Raw genomic sequence first — 21,122 nt, forward strand, 5'->3', positions numbered from 1 at the left:
TGGAACTGGTTCATGCTGATGTATGCGGCCCATTCGACACGAAGTCACTTGCTGGATCCAAATACTTTCTGACCTTCATCGATGACAAGTCCAGGCGTATATTTGTTTATTTTTTGCGGAAGAAAGATGAAGTGTTCAGTAAGTTCGTCGAATTTAAAAACTTGGTTGAACGGCAAACAGATAAAAAGCTCAAATGTATTCGAACCGACAATGGAGGCGAGTTTGTCAACACAACATTCAACGGTTTCCTGAAACACCATGGTATTGCAAGGCAATTGACCGTGGCTTATACTCCGCAGCAGAACGGCGTGGCGGAAAGAGCAAACCGGACATTAACGGAGATGTCCAGATGCTTATTGGTGCAGTCGGGCCTAGGCGAGTCTTTGTGGGCCGAAGCAGTCAACACAGCAGTATACATAAGAAACAGATCACCTACCAGTGCACTGAACAACCTGACTCCAATGGAAGCGTGGACAGGTAAGAAACCCTGTGTTAGCCATCTAAAAGTTTTTGGTTCCATTGCAGTTGCACTTGCAAAGGGTCCCCGTAAAGGCAAATTCAAACCCAAAGGGCATGAGTACCGTATGGTTGGGTATTCGGTAGCAGCCAAAGGCTATCGGTTATACGACCCAGAGACGAGGACGATTGTCGAAAAACGAGACATTCTATTTGATGAGCGTTGTGGTGGTCATACCAATGAAGATACCGTTACGGTAGATTTTCCTGCATGCGAGGTTCAAGAGCATGTCACTCACACGGATGGTGACAGAAGCATCGACGACGATGACAGTGAGCACAGTTCTGACGACAGCAGCTCCAACGCATATGAGAGTGCAGTCGAAAAAGAAGACTCTGACGAGGATACTGTGAAGATTGGGCCAGGCCGGCCTAAAATTGTTCGAAATGGTAAACCTGGTCGTCCAAGAAAGCAATACAATGTGCTTGGAGCATTGGTTGCTAGTGACGTAATGGTTCCGACATCCTATGATCAGGCCGTTGGTAGCACACATGCAGTATTCTGGCAAGAGGCGATGCAAAAGGAATATCAGGCACTACAATCAAACGAAACCTGGCAGATGGCTGATTTACCAAAAGATCAGCGAGCAGTTGGTTGCAAGTGGGTATACAGCCTGAAACGTGACTCTGATGGAAAAGTCGAACGTTTCAAGGCACGACTCGTTGCTAAAGGGTGCTCCCAGAAGTATGGCGTGAACTATGTAGAGACGTTCTCACCCGTTTGCAGATTGGAAACCGTGCGGTTTATTTTGGCGTTAGCAGCGGAATTGAAGCTGTACCTTCACCAGATAGATGTGTGTACCGCCTATTTGAATAGCGACCTGCATGAAACTGTTTATATGAAGCAGCCACAGGGATACACAGATCCCAATAATCCAAGTAAGGCTTTATTGCTTAAAAAGGCAATATATGGATTGAAGCAGTCGGGGCGCGAGTGGAACTCCAAGCTCGATTGTGTACTACAAGGCATAGATTTTGTAGCATGTGAAAATGAACCGTGTCTTTACAAAAGGAACGGAAGAGGTGACTTATCATTAATCCTTGTTTATGTTGATGATATAATTATAGCATGCCGATCAAAAGAGGACTTGGCCAACATCAAGTCAGCCATTACAACATCGTTTGAATGTGTTGACAAGGGAGAGCTGCATTTGTTCCTTGGCATGGAAGTGCAGCGCGACGGTGAGCTTGGCGAAATTTCGCTAAGCAATTCGCAATACATCAAAGACATATTGCGTGAACATGGATGCGAGACCTGTAGACCTACAGCGACCCCACTGGATGCTGGTTTCCAAGTGATATGTACCAGCGAGCATTGTCAAAAGGTTGACATTGCATCCTACCAGTCTTCAATTGGCGAGTTAATGTGGCTGGCGCTTACAACAAGGCCAGACATATTGCATTCCGTTGCCAAGTTAGCTCAACGGAATCAAGATCCGCATGCAGAGCACCTAGTGGGTGTAAAACATGTGCTTCGATACCTGGCGTCAACTGTGGACCTGAAGTTGCACTACAAAGAGTGTGGACAACCCCTTACCGGCTATGTGGATGCAGACTGGGGTGGCGACCGCATCGATCGCAAGTCGTATACTGGCTATGTATACTACTTGGCTGGAGGACCCATATCCTGGCGATCTGAAAAGCAACGCAGCGTGGCACTTAGCAGCACGGAGGCGGAGTATATGGCTCTTTCAACTGCGTGTAAGGAGGCCATATACCTACGGCGTCTTATAGTGGAGATTGGCTGCGGTGACTCGAGTACTCCAACTATTCTTCATGGCGATAATTTAAGTGCTCAACAATTAGCTAAGAATCCTGTACACCATGAAAGAACAAAGCATATTGATATTAGATATCATTTTGCAAGACAGGTTGTAAACGAAGAACAAATTGTTTTACAGTATACATCAACCAATGAAATGATAGCTGATATTTTAACGAAAAATCTCCCTAAAGCGAAGCATGTTCATTTTACAAAGCTGTTAAATTTGATTTGAAAATTTTTGTAAAACATGTTTGCATTGAGGAAGGGTGTTGAAAATCAATACAAACATAAGTACCAATGCACGCATGTTAATATAAGCAGATAATAATCTTATGTTATCTACAAGTTATCTGTCACTGTTGCATACGAATGTAAGCATAAAGAATATGTATAGCAAAAGTGTCAGTCTCCAATAAAACTCTAAAGCGAACAGACGCACGGCGGTCCGCGACTATTGTCTTTTACTTTACTCCTACTGAGCCCTTCCCTTTTCAGCGAATATATAATCTATTCAATACATTGAATATGAAAACATTAATTTTTACTATGCAACTTTTTTATGAGTGTATTCATATACATACACACACACTATATAGGATATATAAAATCATCGAAATGAGTTTGAGCTGGAGCTGTGACAGCGCAAGAAGGAGCGAGCAGGAGGCCACATGCGCCACGTGCTAAACGTCCAGTTCCAGGCTCAGGTCCACAGAAAGTCGTTGCTCCTGTGGCAACAACAGCTGGCAGCTGCCTCGACCTCGGCCTCTGCGCAAACTCAAATACAAAGGCAGCAGCAAGCCAGTTCTGAGACGACACTCGTCCGGCGGCAGCAGGACCTGTGTTTGAGCACACAAAAAAAAAAATAAAAAAATAAAAAAAAAAAAGGAAGAAGGAATACTGTCAGGCAGCACCTGCTCCTGTGGGGCGTTGCCTGACATCGTTAGCAGAGCCAGGACTCAATCAGAACTCAAGATATCGGCGCCAAATTTGCACAGCTAGAGTATCAACAACAACAACAACAACAACAACAACAACAACAACAACAACTACTACTACTACAACAAAAAAGCAACAAATTAGGAACAAGGTGACGAAAAACAAGGAGGTAACACATCAACTCTTCTTGTGTGTTTGTCTGATTAATGAAGGTATTTTAAAGTCTCATGGAATGGCGACGCATTCAGGCAAACATCAAAGAAGCAGTTAACCAATTTGCTTCTTCTTCGAAATTTCAACATGACTCATAAGCCAGCATCGCTTTCCAGGTAAGGGATAGCATTTGGAACCCTTGCCAATTTCTGACACGTGCTTGCAGCTGCCCCCAAAAACAAAAACCAACACAAAAATGTTCCCCATGCACCTGTCCATTAGCCAAAGCCGCTGATCGATAGCTTCGGGCACTGCCCACGAGCAAGTTGTTCTTTAACCCCCTCTTTCAGACACAAACGGATCATTATTTGACTAACTGCATTTAACAGTTGTGTACAGCTGCCTCAGGACATAACAGAATGAAACCAATTCCAATTTATGGTACAAAGCTGGGGATGGGGATGAAAACTGGTTCTGTCTGTCCCGAAGAGAACGATTTGCGAGCTAATGAACCGAAATAAAATAACCAAACATTTTCAAAGTACATACATATAGCAGCAGCAAAAATTGCATTCAAAAATTCATTCAAAAATAAATATAACTCAAGTTTTGAAAATATATTACTAAATAGTAATAAATAAAAAAGATAACGAAATTTATGGAACTGACTCCGTAGGTTGGAAGTCATTCTGAAGACATAGTCTTACAGAAGAAAGCATATGGGACTACTTGGAGGTCGAGAGTTATTTCCTTAATAAGGATCATTAAGAATCATTAACGCATAGTTACCGGAATGGCACTCAAATAATTGGGATAAGCGGAGGATGAGAGTTCTTCCCCTTCCCTTATGCACGAGAGCAGTTTTTAACTAATCGTCTAACCTTTGTGGGACACTTTTCCCTACCAAAACTAGGCCATACTATATATAACATGGGTTCTTCAATTTTGAGTTACAAGACGACTAAATTATTATAAAAAATAGTTATAACATAATTGCTTGAGAACACAAAGTGCTGCTTGTCCTTGAATATAGTATGTATATGTTTATATATTTTACATTTTTCATCTGAGAGATAGAAAATACCAAGATGCGAGAGTTTCCCCAAATTATTAAGAATGTATGTGGTAGCTATCCAATATTGTATATTGTCAAGAGTACTTAAAAGCTTAAAGCTGAAAGAAAGAAACATTTATGGGGCAATATAGTTCTCTTTGAGCAATTATATGCTTATTCTGAAGAAATATTTCTGTACCTATTTAAATTAAATGTGATTCGTTTTTAAAACCAAAATAAAACAAGATAGAACGCTACAGTCGAGCAAGCCCGACAGTAAAATAGCCTGTACTCTCCACAAAAAAGAAAAATTAAAAAAAAAAAAATGAAAAAAAAAAATTTAAAAAAAAAAATTAAAAAAAAAAATTAAAAAAAAAATTTAATTTTTAAAAAAAATGAATGAATGAATTAATTAATTTAATTAAATGAGAATACATGTTTATGTTCAGTTTTAACAGCATACATTTACATCACGTACCTATGCGTGTTTATATGCGTGTATGTATGCAGCACAAAGTTGAACAAAAGCAGCAACAACAACAACAGCTGCGGGCAGCGCTGCCGACAGAGCTGCAGGCAGCGCATGAGCAGCGATTTTACTTATGGCTATAACTTTCTTCAGAATTGACCTATCATGATGAAATTTGGCATACGGACACATTAGTACTAACTGGATGTACCTACCAAAATTTATTTCAAAATTCCGAGAATTACGGAAGTTATAAGAAAAAACACGAATTGCGGGGGAGTGGGGGGGTGCATCGAAAAAAAACTCAAACTCGTACTTTCTCGGCCTTAGGAGAATATGGAAACCAAGTTTGGTTATTCTAGCTCTTATACTTTCTGAGATCCTTGCGTTCATACGGACAGACAGACGGACAGACGGACGGACGGACAAGGCTATATCGACTCGGCTTCTCATCCTGATCAATAATATATATACTTTGTGGGGTCTGCCACGCCTCCTTCTGTGTGTTACATACATGCGCACAAAACTAGTATAGCCTTTCACCCTTTGGGTACAGGCTATAAAAACAACAAAAATTGTTCGATTATTTTCATAAAAATAAAATAATAAAACAGCGAATAGTTAATACATTTTTCATACAAACGTTTCAGTCCCCTTTTTCCCTTTTGGCGATTGAAATGTCAACAAAAACAAACGCTTTTTAGTGCTTCCGAATACTATAAAATGCAACTTGTGCTAAAATTTGAGCTTACCAGTTCTTTCCAGGTCTTTCCACGATATCCAAGTATTATCATTTCCGGATCCATATGTTTATTTACAGCTTCAATAGCGGATTAGTTTGTCAAATTAGAGTAAACATTTCCAATTCACTGTAGAGACGAGTGGGGTCTGCATAGAAAAGAAAAAACGGAAGCCAAGTCTGTTTACTATTCTAATTGTCTGTTTTAATCAACTTTATGTATAGTTTCGCGTTAGTTAGTTAGTTTAAAAATGTAAATTCATTGATTGTATAATTTTAAAATTAATTTAAAATATAATATATATATATATATTTTTAAAATTCTCTTTATTCAAGTAAAACTTTCAGTTCCGAAACTATACCGTTAAGAACTTTAAATATTTGTATTATTTGAAAATAGCTTATTAAGAAGTTAATTGCATTTTAAAATGTGAACTCCAATAATTTTAAATTATAATAAAATTAATATTTTAGACAACAAAATGTTACACAAATACTGCTTGGTAGAATTTCCAAATGTTTTGATTTGTTTGTTTGATTCAAATAAAGAAAAAAAGTTCCCAATTATTCAAAACTTTATTTAAACGAACTCCGGCATTTATTGTGAGTACAGATAGCCGGCTAAATATTTTCAAAATCGAACAACTGCTAACATTAAATTCGATATGTCTTTACTTTTAAAAATGTTACCAACATAATCATAAAATCTGATTAATTGCAACAAATGCTCATCCCCTCCCCATCACAGTAAAGCGAAGTATCATTAAGTTGATCGTCAATATGTGAGATCCATTTAGCATAAAATCGACAGTAACAATAAATAAGCTGCAATCAAATCGCTGTAAATAATTTCAGGCCAATTTCAAACACTTTCTTCTCTGCTAAGCTTCAATTCCAAGTGAATGTGTATGTGTGCGTGTGTGTGTGTGTGTGTGTGTGCCGACTCTTTCTATTTGCGCAGTCAACTGAAGAGGAACTGCCGTGGCCAATGCCAATAAACAATAATTCCCATGACTGCCAGTTGGCCGAGACGGCAACTATGACTTCCCAGACACCGCGGCTGCTGTTTAGCCAAGACGGAGACGAAGACGAAGTCGACGATGGCGATGGCGATGACGGCGGTCGACCAGACTTGTGAAACAACAAAAGCAACAGGTGAGATGTTGTTGCTGATGCTGATGCTGCTGCTGAGCCTGAAGCTGGTTTTTCCAACTTTACGATCAGCATCATTATCAGCTTCAGCTCCAGCTCCAGCCACAGCATCACCATCATCTTCATCATCATCATCGTCATCATCATCGTGATCAGCAGCAGTGGCAGTGGCAGTAGCCAGCAGTAGCTGCCACAAGCGTAAACAACATTTGCTGCACACTTTCGCAAGTTGGGAGTTGCTTGATCTGAGCTTGATCTTGTCATTAAATGATGCTCGTAATGATCTTGTCGCTGACTGACTCTAGACGGGCTGAGGTATACGCGCATGTTGAGGCACAAAGTAATCGCAATGCGCTCCTCAAGTTTTATGACCGAGCGTAGAAAACTGAGCCATCTGTTCATCATGATAATGATGATGATGCGTTGGTTTATTGAAATTGTCGCTGTCGTCGTCGTTGTTGCTGCAGCATGTTGCTGCAACATTTCGTGGCAGCCGCCGTCGACTTTTTGTCGCACATTTCCTAAATAAAATAGCTCACAATTTGCAACAGTTTTTCTCATTTCCACACGGAATGCTGGCCCGGCCGTCCTTGAGGCTGTTCAGACAAAACAAGCACATACTCTCAATACCTTTTCCACATCAGCCTTATTGTACGAGTAGACATATAGTATCTACTCGTACGTTGTCGTCGCATTTGTTGTCATTGTTGTTGCTGTTGTTGTCTTCGTAGTAGTCGTCATAGTAAATAACTTGTTATGGTCAAATATTTTCACGTCGTTTGGCTGAAACGTCGCGACTTGCCTAAGGCGAGCGCAAAATGTGAACAGTGACTGTGACTACACTTGGAAAAATTACAGCTTAGTATCAACTTGATTTATGGTCATTCCATGTATTTTTCACAAATAAATCAAAACATGGAAAAGAATACGCTCTAGAGCTGAAAAACGGTCGATAGTACCGTCGATTGCCTTTATTTTCGATAGTTTCGGGTAAAATTGATAATATTATATTAAACTTATATACGGTCTATTATACGATGTCTTGATTGATTTATGATTTATGGTCATTCCTTGTATTTTTCACAAATAAATCAAAACATGGAAAGACTACGCTGTAGAGCTGAAACAATGGTCGATAGTACCGTCGATTGCCTTTATTATCGATAGTTTCGGGTAAAATCGATAATATTATATTAAACTTATATCCGGTGTTTTATACGATGTCTTGATTGATTTATGATTTATGATCATTCCTTGTATTTTTCACAAATAAATCAAAACATGGAAAGACTACGCTGTAGAGCTGAAACAATGGTCGATAGTACCGTCGATTGCCTTTATTATCTATAGTTTCGGGTAAAATCGATAATATTATACTAAGTTTATATCCTCTGTACAATGCGACGTCTTCTGTGAATAACTTTTTAATTTAATTTTGTGATCATAAGCTTTTGCTCTTAATGTTTTTCATGCATTATTATTATTATTTTATATTATGATTTTCTGTCTCCCAATTACTACAAAGGAATCGGAAACTAACTTTAACAAAATGACGATCAAAAATGTACATATTTTAACAAATATCGCATGGTTTATTATTCCAAATCATTGGTTTATTTTTGGGCCTTTTATTAGTATAGTATTATTATTAAACGAGTTTTGTTTAACTACTATATACAATCTATAGTAGCAATCTATCTAGCAGCTATGCAACGACATTTCGCCACTAGTGCACCTTCTTTCAATTTAATTCGAAACTTATTAGACTTGAAAGTATTCTACATTTCATTCCTTTTTGCTTTTTATAATTTTATTTTATGTATATCTCTATCTTTAATGCTATACAACTTGAATATTGTCTGTTTCGACCACCAATTCAAATTTTTAGTGTCATTTCGCCACTGGACCGAAATATGCTGATTCTCATAAAAATACAATGATTATTTATTTTATACGTAATCTAAGTTTAAGAGGCATTGGGAAAAAAAATTCTTATACGGAAAAATGTCCACTCTAACGGGCTGTGAAATTATGAAGTTCTAGTTGGACTGGCAAATAATTTGAAAACCATTTTGTAAGGATTAGGAATTCTGTTACAAATCTGTGTGCAAATTATTTGCATAACAGACCGTCATAATAGGCACTACTGGGTCTGCTCTCAACATAATTAACAAAATAAAAATATAATCTACACAACCTGTGATCTTTGCTCCTCTCCCAAAAATTTTCCAAGTGCATCTTCATAGAGTGCATCTCCTTGAAGCATTGCCTTGCTGTACGCATAGGCGTAGGATAGAATGCTGCCACCTTATGCTCTCCAGGCTCTGTCAGTGCTTAGTCAATGCTTGACAGGCGCACTGGCCACGCATCTAAATATCTGTCTGCGACATTTGTTGATAAGCTTGCCAGCCAACAACAGTCAGCCAACTAGGCTGCTAGCCAGCCAGCCAGCCAGCACAATATGGAACTGGAATATCGTGTTGTTGTTTGTGTTGGTGTTGTTATTGTTCTAGACTGCGCGGCGTCCCATAAAGACCGACTGTCCCGATACGCCCCGCTTTGTCAGCCTTGACTGCTTTTGCTGGCATCTCGTTGCTCTCGTTGCGTTAAAAAATGTCACTTCTGTGGCATGCCACCAACTGAAGATGATGACGACCAGTGCAGCGAATCGTTGGGACAAACATGCGTCTGGTCTTGAAGTGCCAAGAAATTAGCTGAATTGCTCTAATGTGCTCGGTGACTTTTATAGAGGAATTGTGATTAGGTTGAAATATTTCCACACTAATCAAAGGAATTAACTCGCAGCTTTCATAAACTGCTTTCTCACCCAAACCGTTTGAGTGCTTGCAACACCAATGAACAGGTGTGGCAACAAGTCAGGAAAACTAGATTCACACAACTGTAGATTTCCATACCCCCACAATTTCTTTTAATACTACTTGTATTTAAATAATTCGCTCTTTTGTTCTCAGTCTTTGTGTTATTTAAATTATCATTTTAAAGTTCATAATTTCATTGTATTAAACATTTTTGAAATTTCACAAAAATTTGAAATTTTACAAATGCACAAACAAAAATAGTAAGTATGAGCCAAAGAAACACGCTCATAATTAACAATAACATTTTTGAAAGATTGCAAAAAAGGAACTAGAATTAAAAATAATAAAAAAATAAAACGATCGATTATTAATTATTAATTGAGAACAAAACGTTAATAGAGAAATCTATACTAATATAACAGATACTAGACGTATTATTAAAACAAGATTACAGAAAAGATTTGTTTATTTAAAAAAAAAACACACACACACACAGAATTAGTAATAAAATTATAGTAAAAAAAGGTACTTGTTTATTTCCAAACATAATTATTATTATTGATTTAAAAGGATAAATTATAAGTATTATTATTGATTTGCAGGGATACTACACGGAATATAGAACTCTTCAGTGCAAATGAAAGAAAGTTTTTCCTTTTGTCTACCTGTAATTCTGATTAGACTTGGTTGTCAAATTAAATTACTCTCTGTCTATTAAATCATCATCCAAATCTAATAATTATTATTATTAATTAATAGATACCTTAGGACAGTATAAATTGGTTAAGCACACGTTATTGAACAGAACATGCTGAAACAATTTGAAGAAAACGCCGTAGAAAGTTAATGTAAATAATGTAGTTGGAGCTTCTACTTGATTTCTGTTCTACTTAGCCCCTTAAAGCTCTTGATGATAGACCTGACAAAAATGGAGTATGTTTCTAATTCAGTAATAAAGTTGAAAATTATCAATTATTAAATGACGATATTTCCGAATTCCGAAGAGGCTCTTCTTGGACATGAAATAATAAAGAATATTAAATTTGTTCAACAATGAAATAGTTAATCTAAACTCACAATTCGTTTTAAGTTGTCGCAAATCTGAGTTAACACAATTCTTTCAAGAGGACTTGAAATGGCAAAGACAATTAAATTTTTTCAATAATAAAATGGTTGATCTAAGCTCATAATTCGATTTAAACAAATGGAGTTGTCGCAAATCTGAGTTAACATAATAATTTATGTAAAATATTAATACAAAAGCAGCTCCCAAGAAAGTTAAAGACTGAGTTTTATAATAAAGTTGAAAATTATTAAGTATTAAATGACGATATTTCCATATTCAGAAGAGGCTCTTCTTAGAATGAAATAACAAAGACAATTTAATTTTTCAACAATAAAATGGTTGATCTAAGTTCACATATCGTTTTAAACAAATGGAGTTGTCGCAAATCTGAGTTAACATAATAATTTATGTAAAATATTAATACGAAAGCAGCTCACATCTCCCAGGAAAGTTAAAGACTGAGTCTTATTTATCTGCGTTGTCCGAAAAGTGACCGAAATCGCCTTCGACCCAATATTGCCACACACGCGCCGCGCAGAGGCAGTGGCTGCGCCTAAACTGCTGCCACGCCCCGTGCAACCGGGCAGGAAGATCGACGGTAAGTTGCCTGCCCCCCGCATTCTCCCGCCAGTCAGTCAGCCAGCCAGCCAGCCAGTCAGTCAGCCATCCAAAGATGCCAAGGAAGCCAGACCAAGCACATAACAATCTTGAGCGTCACGTTAAAGATTTCACTTGAAGCTCGCGAAAAATCACCTGATGACTAAATTAAAGCCCGCTGCCTTGCTTGGGCAGAAGTGGCGCTGGTATGCTGCCCTCACCCCTCTCCCCTCGCCCTGCCGCTTTCCTCTGGCTACGGACCTCCCGGCGCCCGCACTTGTCGTTGTCAGCTTGTGAACTAATTTCGTAAATTTTTCGAGCTGCTCTCATTCCATACACAATGTTTTTTGCGCTTGGCTTTTTTCATTGTAGCTGTTGTTGCATTTTGTGTCGTTGGTGGGTTTTCAACCGGCTTTTTGGGCAGACGACTGCACACACACACACACACACACACAGCCAGAGACACACACTCATGGCTGAATTTTTAATGAATTCCAATGAGAGCGAACAGCGTCGTCGACGCGGTGTGCGGTCTCTTCTCATGGACCCAATTGCAGCCCCTAAACGGGCGGGCGGTTCCAACTTGGCCGCACTTGCGCGATTTGGTTAGTTAGTGGCTATAGCGATGGTGACGTCGACGCCAACGCCAACGCCGACGCCACTGCTGGCAGCGACGACTGCGCTTGCATTTTGTGCGCCTTGTTAAGAATTTCATTAAAAATGAAGACCTGAGCACAGCTCAAGACCAAGAGGAATGCATGTATGTATGTATGGCTTCAACGAGCTGCCACATGCACCTCCACCAACAGCAGCAACCAAAAAATGCTGTTGCTGTTGTTGTTGTCGTTTTTGTTACCTTGCCACCATGTAGGTTGCTGCGCCAGCGTCTGCGCCTGCGCCAACGTCTCCGGCTGCACAGAGAAAAACGCAGAAGGACCGCACAATGTCATGGTCTTATTGCTCTAGACTATAGACTAGACTAGGAATTGTTTGCATCATTCAAATACCATACTTAAAATATGATCTTCTGGACTTTGAACTGTCTCTCAAAGCTTTTTATCCAGGCTCAAGTCATTGGAAAATTAGAGAACTAATAACTAAGGAATAGGCAAGATTATACGATTTTTTTTAATATTTGTTACTCCTTTTGAAGGGAAGACGATTTGTGACATTTATTGGCATTTAATATTGTTTTATAATTGTAGTACAATCCACCAAGTTCCAAGTCTAGCTTAAACAAAAAAGACTGCTTGTTTAATTGCAATAATTTCTTCAAAAATTCTGAAAGTTATCATAAAATTTAATAATTGTCCCACCTAGGACAGATCTTAAATAAAAATCAAAGAGAGGGAAAAAAAACTCTATCCCAAAAACAGAAATCATTTTCTAGTCTGTCTGTCAATTAGACAACGCTTTCAAGCCCCGGTATCTATAATCCCCGGACGAAAAGACTTAAGAGGTATTCCAGGGCTCGATTGTAATTTGATGGGCGCTACAAAAAGGCCAGATAGATCAGCGAACACAAGATAAAAACATGTTTGGAAAAGGTGCAAGTGTGGTTTCAAAAACCATCTCTTCAGTTTTCTATCACATGCGTATTAATTACAATAAGCTTAGAAGAAAATTATAATATTTATGTTAAACATTGAGGAAAATCGTGAAAAATCTTGCCATACATATGATCATCTCATCTGAAACGTGTCAACTCGAAACGTTTATTATTGTGATGAAGTATATATTGACAATATCATGCCTCACACTCCTTCCACAATATTAACCCCATCAGCTTAATTTTAGACCCATTAATACATAACTCTAAATTAATATTAAAATATTTAAAAAACCACAAACATTTACTGCAAAATCTAAGCCCAATCCTCATACATATGTACTCCTACTTTTTTCTTTAATACTGTATAATGTACATACAAAGCTAGCTGAAGGCCCATTGCTCACATAATATCTTCTGTTAGGCTTAAGATTTTAATTTTAAGCTAGCATTATATACATAAATAAATAAGTATGCTGAGGATAAATTATTGCACTACCATCTAACAATTTGGAAAGTTAATAGAACGAGTATTCGATCGCCTCGATCGCCTCGATCCGCCAGTTTTCTATCAGTGTGCGCTTTTGTACATATCTTGAAGACAATCAACGGCCACAGCAGCCACAGTCTTTGCCACTGCTACAGCAAAAATAAAAACAACAACAACAACACACCCAGTGGCGCTTCAATGCCCACCAAGGCAGCCACAGCCGCGGACGCGGCCGCATCTTCGATTTTGGGTGCAACGAAACATTTTTAATTGGTTTTGTTTCATTTTGCGCCGCCACCGTCGCCACAGCCGCTGTCTCCGTCGCTGCCACGACAATGAGGCTCGAAGCCACTCGGACCAGACACTGTGGGGCTTATGGTAGTAAGCGGAGTCTAGCATTTTGGCATTGCATTGTTATTGTTGGGCCTGGCAGGTATTGACGATTTGCCGTCGTCTGCCAAACAACTCTGCCTTAAATAAGCAACTCAAGGTTGTCCGGCGATGTCGACAACAACAACAACCACATCGACGACGACGACGACGGCGTCGCGTAGTTTTCCCTAAAGACCTCAGACCCCATCAAGCGGCAGCAGCATCATCATCAAGTCAACAAAAGATTGAAAACTCAATATAGCACCGGCATACTTAGGCGGCGGCCATCGGTAGAGGAGGAGTAAGGGAGAGGGAGATGATGAGAGGATGAGAGAAAGAGAGAGACACGCAAAACGTTCACAAGTCCAAATCCCAAAATTGGCAATTTATCCTTTATGAACTTACAAAATAGCCGCCGTTTATACCAAAACAAGTTAATTCGTCGTCGTTGGACGCTCGTTGCTCCTTCCTCGCTCCTCCGCGCTCCTTGAAGCTGGAAGCTCGCAGCTCTAAGTTGGAAGCCCGAGGTTCGAATGCTTCGTTGGAGTCAGAGACTCTGAGACTCAGAGACTGAGGACTCATAGTCGGAGTTGTTTGTGTTACCGCCACCACTGTTGTTGCCGTTCCATTGCCAATGTTGACGATGACGAAGGGCCGCCAACGAAACAATGAAGCCAACAAGCCAACCAATGGACTGCGGGGACCCACAGACGGACCTCGCACTCGATATGCGCAGGCGCAGGCGCAGGCGGCGATGGCGGCGCATTAAAGCCGAAAATGCAACGCTTCGAATCGATTCTATGGGACTCCAAAAGCTGATGCTATTGCTTTCTGCTTCTGCTTCAGCTTCAGCTTCTGCTTTTGCCTGAGCCGTCACTGCCACTGCTGCCGGCTAGCAGCCATGGCTTTAAATAGATGTGCCCAAGTTTAGGCAATAAAGCCATAATTGTGCATAAGTGCGGCCAGAGCCATGTAACTGGCTTGGGATGTAACGTCGTCTATGGCCGGAAGGGAGCGGCGGGCATGTCCAGGGGCTGTTTAGTTCCCACAGCTTAAAAGCAATTTCGTAAATGCTGTTGCCATACGCTGTCGCTGAATTTTTTGGGCTGATCATCATTTTTTGTTGTCTCTACATGACAGTGCTTGGCGAGAGGTCCTTCGAAGAGAGGGAGCTGCAGCGACACAAGAACCCTGCAAAGGGTTAGCTCTTAAAACTATAGCTATTTAAAAATTGTTAGTGCTAATGGTAATCGTCGTTAGAAAAGTAGATGCAGGTTGAACAGAGTAAGAAATCGAATTACTGAGGCAGATCTCGATCTCGCGCTGTAAGATAGAAAAATGAAGTTTCCTTCAAGCAGATTAGCCAGTTTGAGGAAGAAGTCATAAGTGCCAGGACATAAGTCTGAGGGAGATTGCTTTGAAGGGGACAAGATCGATGTTAAATAAATGATGTTTAAAGGAATTCAAAATTCACCTTTTCTTTTGAACGGACCTTTTACATACAAGTATATATAACTTTCATAACTTCATTTCGATATAACACGGTTTTAAAACGTGCATATATATTTCTTTAGAGATAATATTTTTGCATAAGATCAATGTCTTTTTTTACACGGTTGTTTCTGGAACCAATCTACCGTGTAAGCACAGAATTAGGTGCAGTCCTAAGAGCAGTGTTTAGCATTCAATGTTATCTTTTTTGGTGTCTTTTACAAAGCTGCGAATAAAGCTATGTCGCATTTATGGGTTCTACCTCTGTGAATGCATATACCTTCATGTCAATATCTGCAAGGACTCTTTCTTCCCCACTCATTAACAAACTCTGACAATACTTTGAAGAAGAAGAGGCTTTCTATCATATCTTCCTTTATGATTCTTTTTTAAATGTACTTTAAGGGAGATAGTTATCTGATAAATAAATAAAATTAAAGACAATTTGCAAGTTAATTCTGGAGCATTCATTTATATATATAGAGAGAGAGAGGACCAGGGCTCTACTAAGGCCTGTTTCTTCACCATTCACTATACAAGTAAATCTCTGATAAGCCTTTGAAGAAGAATAGTCTTTCTAACATACCTTCCTTTCCTACTTTACGGGAGAAAGTTACCTGATAAATAAATATAATTAAAGCCAATTTTCGAGTAAGCATTCATTTATTTAAATATAGAGAGAGGACCAGATTCGTCGCTCCCTTCTCAAGTTAAAGCTTCACAAAACAGCTCCTAAATAACTCACAATTTTATAACTCGACCAATTATTCAAATGATCAATTTACGAATACTATTGCAAAATAGAGCGTATTAGCAATATTGAGTGTCTGAAGTCTCGATGGACATCCCACTTGCTGGCTGTACTTCCCATGGGCTTCCGATGCGGGACTCAAGGCCCAAGCTAATTGCACAAATCTGTTAAGGCAATTGCCTCAACTACTAGTTGATGATCGGCAGTAGCAGTAGAAGTAACATCGGCTTCGAGCAGTTGGCACAATATCTGTCGTGCAAGTGCCGCCGCCAATCAGCAACTGCAGACGACAGGTGCCACACGAAAGCGCCAAAAAGACGCAGACAGCTGAGCTTGCCAGTTGCAAGTTCAGCTATGATAATGTATATTTTATGAGTTAATTCTGAGTGCTCCCATGCTGATGTTGTTCGTCAAGATCGCGTGTTGCAGTTACAACTAGTGTAGAGATCGCCCTTGCCTCGTTTCTTAGCAAGGCAGCGATGGTGCCTTCATCCTCAACTCCAACGCCAACATCATCCTCAACCTCAACCTCATCCTCGTCGTCATCGTCATCGTCTCGTCATACACTTTCACAATCCATGTCTCCGCATGCGCTCATCACGCTTCACAAATTCGCAGCTTGTGCAGCGCTCATAATTCTCAGCAGGCCCTAACAAGCGACTGACTGAGTGACTGACTAACTGACTGAAAGACTGATGGACTAATGGACAGCCTAACTGACTGACTGTCTGACTAACTGACTGTCTGGGTAACTTGGTCGGCACGGCAGCTTTGTTGCGGTCTGTTTTCGGTTTGTTGTCTGTTTGGCCATTTCGCTTCGCTTTCAGTTTGCAGTGCCACTAACTTGACTGACTGACTTCGAATGCAACTGCGACGCTGATCGCGACTGCGACTACAGCTGCGACTCCTCCAATTCGCACTTTGGTTAAATTAGTTGCGGTCTGGGAAGCTTGGCCACCATAATTTCCCGTCAGCCAAAGTTGGCGGCGTTTGCGGCCTAAAACCAAAACCAAACAAGACATGAACATACACTCACAATCACACACCTTCATCTACACTCCTCCACATTGCAGCAACACTGGAAAAAATTACACTGTGCTTTATTTTCATTCTTTCGAGATATTTCTTTCCCCTTCTCAGCTCAGTTCTTTCTTCATTAAAACTAATTTAGGCACAGAAGAAGAAGTTAACACTTATTTTAAAGTTTATTTTCCCTTAGAAGTATCCCATTATAATTTCCAATTATGTACTACATTCGAATCAACTTTCATGATTTCTTCAATATTCGTAAGGAATAAAATTCATATTTTTTCTAAAGTAAAAGACAACAGTTGATAAAATAGTGGTTTAAATCATGTTTTTAACAAATAAAAATGTAGGCATTATCTCCACTATTATCTTTCCTTACAACTTACTGACAAGTTATGGTCCAACATTTGGTGACCCCGATATAAATGTGGCTAGCCCCTAAGAAATATGAGCACAATCGAACAAGCTCTCTACCTCCTTATTCGGATACACTATTTGCTCTCCAATCTAGCATTCAATTCCGTAGAAAACAAATTTAAAGACAGAGTTAAGTGAATTTTTTTTGTTAGTGTTGACTACACTGCACTACAACAGTAACAGTCCACTTAACAAGTCGACAGACGCCGCGCCAAGTGTGTGTGTGTGTGTGAGAGGCTGATTGAAGCCGCCTGCACCATCAAACATCATGATCGCGCTTCAGATCTTCATCAGCATCAGCATCAGGCATCAACATTGGCATCAGCTTTGGCATCAGCACCAGTGCGAACACTAAAAAGTTGCCGCCTTCTGCTCACGTTCGCAGCACCGAAAATTGCAGCAGCTAAAGGATTAACCTCAAATTTCTGCTGCTGGCGGTGTTTGGCTTTCAACGCTTAATTGGTTGTGAAATCATCATTATCGCAAGCCAAGCCGGGCCAAGTCAAGAAAGGCGCTGGTGGTGGCCAACACCAACACCAACGTGTTGCAACTCTTGTTATTGTTATTATTATTATTGTTGTTGCTGTTGCTGATGTTGCTGTTGTTGTTGTTATGGCTGTTGTCAGCTCTTGATGATTGTTTATTAAGCAGCGCCAATGCCAGGACTCGCAGCACTCCTTTGCTCCCATACATATAATTTGCGCATGATTCATTTATGATTGAGCAGACGCCGGCAAGACAAAGCTCTGGACATGTTTATATAGGCGGTTGGTTGGTTTATACAACAGCAACACGATCAACAGATGTCTATCAAGCGCCAATTGCAATCAATGCTGCCGACAACGACGACGAAACGACGCGTCGTTGCCATCGTCGTGCTACTCTCGTCATTGTGGCAAATTATAGGCCAAGACCACCAAAGCGTTAACTGAAATATTTAGCTAGTTTGTTTCTTTGATTTCCAGGAAGCGCACTGGCCAGGCAAATGAGCGTTCGTCTGTGCCGCCTGCTCTTTAATTAAAGCCAACAAGCCGACAATGCTTCAGTCCAACTATATAGTATTTGCAGTTGTGGGTACGAGTATGCAGGAAGTGCAACTTGCCCCAAGTGTTGACACTCGATTCCAGAGCGAGGGGGATGGGGTGGAGGGGGTGGGTGTGGGTGCGAACTATTCAAGTATTTGCAGAAAATGCAACGAAGCGTTTAACATTCTAGGAAACAGACAACGCTTTCCATTTCATACATACTTAGAATAAATAATAATTATGCAGTGACTTGTTGAAAGCCTAACTTAAAAGTGAAATATGACAGCATTTTAAACAAACAGTTCGATCATATTTGTATACTCTTTATTCAAAGGTGTAGGGCAACAACCGACCGCTTATTTAAGATACTCTGATCATCAGAGGAAGATAACTTCTTAGTTTGTGTTCCTCTGATTTATCCAAGTATTAAACAATCGCACCTTGCTCTGACTATATCTATGAGTGAATACTGTCAGCTATAGGTCGGGGTCACCAAATGATAAGCCTTTGTATATATATTTTGAAAAATTTAAATATTCAACTGCACGGCTAAAAGAAAATTTCCAATGTAAGCGCCTATCCTATTGTGAAAGTTTTAGTAAAAGAGAAAGATTAGTTGTTGGGAACTCAGTATTGAACACCAAATTGAAGGGAATCGAGCTGCAGTAACGGCCATAAGTCTTCTATTTTATTTAAAAAAGAACATAAGAAGTTGTTAGATAAATATAATGATGTATGGTTGGGGCATTAATAGTCTAATTTATGTCTTCTCTTTAGACCAAAATAATTAACATTTAATTCTAGCACTAACGTGAAGAAAACAAACACTTTCTTTCTAAACTTAAAAATATTCTTCTTAAGATTGAAGTAGCCTTTAATGTGTCTGACAATATAAACTTTATTTCTATGTACCTAGTCAGGGTAGGGTCGAAAAGTAATGAGTACTTACTATCTGAACTTTCAATAGTGAACATCCCTTAATTTTCATTTAATTTATTTTCAAAATAAAATTGGGGCACAAATTATTAATTAACAATAAAGAGTTCAGGTTATGAAACCTTATCTACTTAATAAGATATACGTGTGTTTTAGCGAGGGAAAAATTTGACCATAAACCATGAGAAGTCCATTATTAAATATTCATGTTGTCCTCCAAGTTCAATTTTATACTCAATCTTTTTTGAATCGGAAGCTCTCTCTAAGAGGGCCTATCTACTATATAAGGAGATATGTCTGTAAAGTTTCCATTTTACTCGCCGTCTCGATAAAGGTATCCTTATAATTCCAGGCTAATTCCTGTCCATGTGAAGTCTGTTTGCAATTCTATCTCCCAGGCTACACAAAATTTCAGAACGTTCTGTAACTTTTGGACTAACTTGTACAACGATGAATGGAAAGAGTGTGGCTTGGCAAATCAATTGCTTTAATTTCGGTTAAATTTTCGATAAACCAATCGATAATCAATAACATGGTGATTAGTTAGAGCCCACTTGTTATCACAAGCACATACCAAACACAATTCGTTTTGATTCCCAGAGTTCATCATTGGGAGCAAACAAAATAAATAAAGAAAACGAAAGAACAACCCAACATTGGTATGAGAACATGGAGCGCAAAAAATGCAATAAATGGCACAACAGGAGATATATTTTTGTTGTTGCCCAAAATGGTGCGCGCGTTGATTTTCCAAAACCAAAACCAAAATCAGAACCAAATGGCAAGCCGAACACCATGCCCTACAACGAGCAACGGCTGGACGACATTAATCATAAATTACCAGGTCGTTGAGTTGGGCAACATTTTGTTGAGAACCGAAGACGCCCCGCAATTCTGTGTGAGGCAAAAAGCGCGAGGTGTTCGCTCTGCGCGTTTATAAATTTTGCCAAGCGCCAGGCAAAATGATCATCTTCATCATTCCCAACGACTCAGCGTCCCAGCGTCCCAGCGTCAGCCGGCCACGTACTAAAAAATGTGAGATATGGCGGCGGCAGGCCAAGGTTATAATTGGCCAAAGGAGGTGCAAGTCGAAGGCTAAGGCGCTGGCGCAGGCGCAGGCGCGTCGAGCATTGAAATACACACAAGCGAAGATCGTAAAATAAAAATAATAAAAAAAATAAAAAACAAAAATAAGGCGAAACATCACCAGCTAGACATCGTGCTCCTTGGGCTGGGGTCGTAGTCTGCATGCCATGGAGATGGTCCGCCGGACTCTGGGCTTGGGGTGTGAGCGTAGCGCACGTGCTTAACCTCTTGACTTTGTTTTGGCATCAGTAGTCTCGGCGATTAGCCTCGCATTGCCGTTCTTGGTAAATGTTGTGGCGGCAACTGCTGTTCTTCTTTATGGCCAACCTGCACGCCCCATTTTCTGTCTGCCTCTCTCTCCTTCTCTCTGTGTGTGTGTCTATCTAGCTAGAGAGTGCAAATTAGTGGTACTCTATAGTACTCTGAAGCTACATTCCAATTAAATATAAACTAAAATCTAATTTGAAAAAATAAAATAAATTGTTAAATTTTAAGAAATTGGTGACCGGTGAAGATAAGCTGAAGTGGACGAATTTTCAACACTCGTATACATAGTATCAAATATTTCCAGGTGGTAAGAAGGTCTTTATAAATATTTGTTTTTCCATTCCTTTGTACTGAAGGTTTCAATAAAGATATTTATTTTATGAATTAAATGCACAGCATAAGATCTTAGAATTAAAAAAAAGAGGTAGACTTAAAAAGGAATG

The 21,122-nt window shown here is 39.6% G+C and overlaps 1 protein-coding gene across 1 annotated transcript in view; it reads right to left on the minus strand.

The window, feature by feature from the left end:
- Positions 1-5,729: 5,729 nt before the first annotated feature.
- The window catches only part of LOC115632473 (DNA polymerase epsilon subunit 2), a 67,703-nt gene continuing 52,310 nt past the window's right edge, over positions 5,730-21,122 (minus strand). The window contains exon 3 of the mRNA XM_030529643.1: positions 5,730-5,781. The gene's annotated coding sequence lies outside the window, so the exon portion shown is untranslated. The remainder of the gene's footprint in view (positions 5,782-21,122) is intronic.

The sequence above is a fragment of the Scaptodrosophila lebanonensis genome, unplaced genomic scaffold (assembly GCF_003285725.1).
Source record: "Scaptodrosophila lebanonensis strain 11010-0011.00,11010-0021.00 unplaced genomic scaffold, SlebRS2 tig00001415-arrow-pilon, whole genome shotgun sequence".
NCBI lineage: Eukaryota > Metazoa > Arthropoda > Insecta > Diptera > Drosophilidae > Scaptodrosophila > Scaptodrosophila lebanonensis.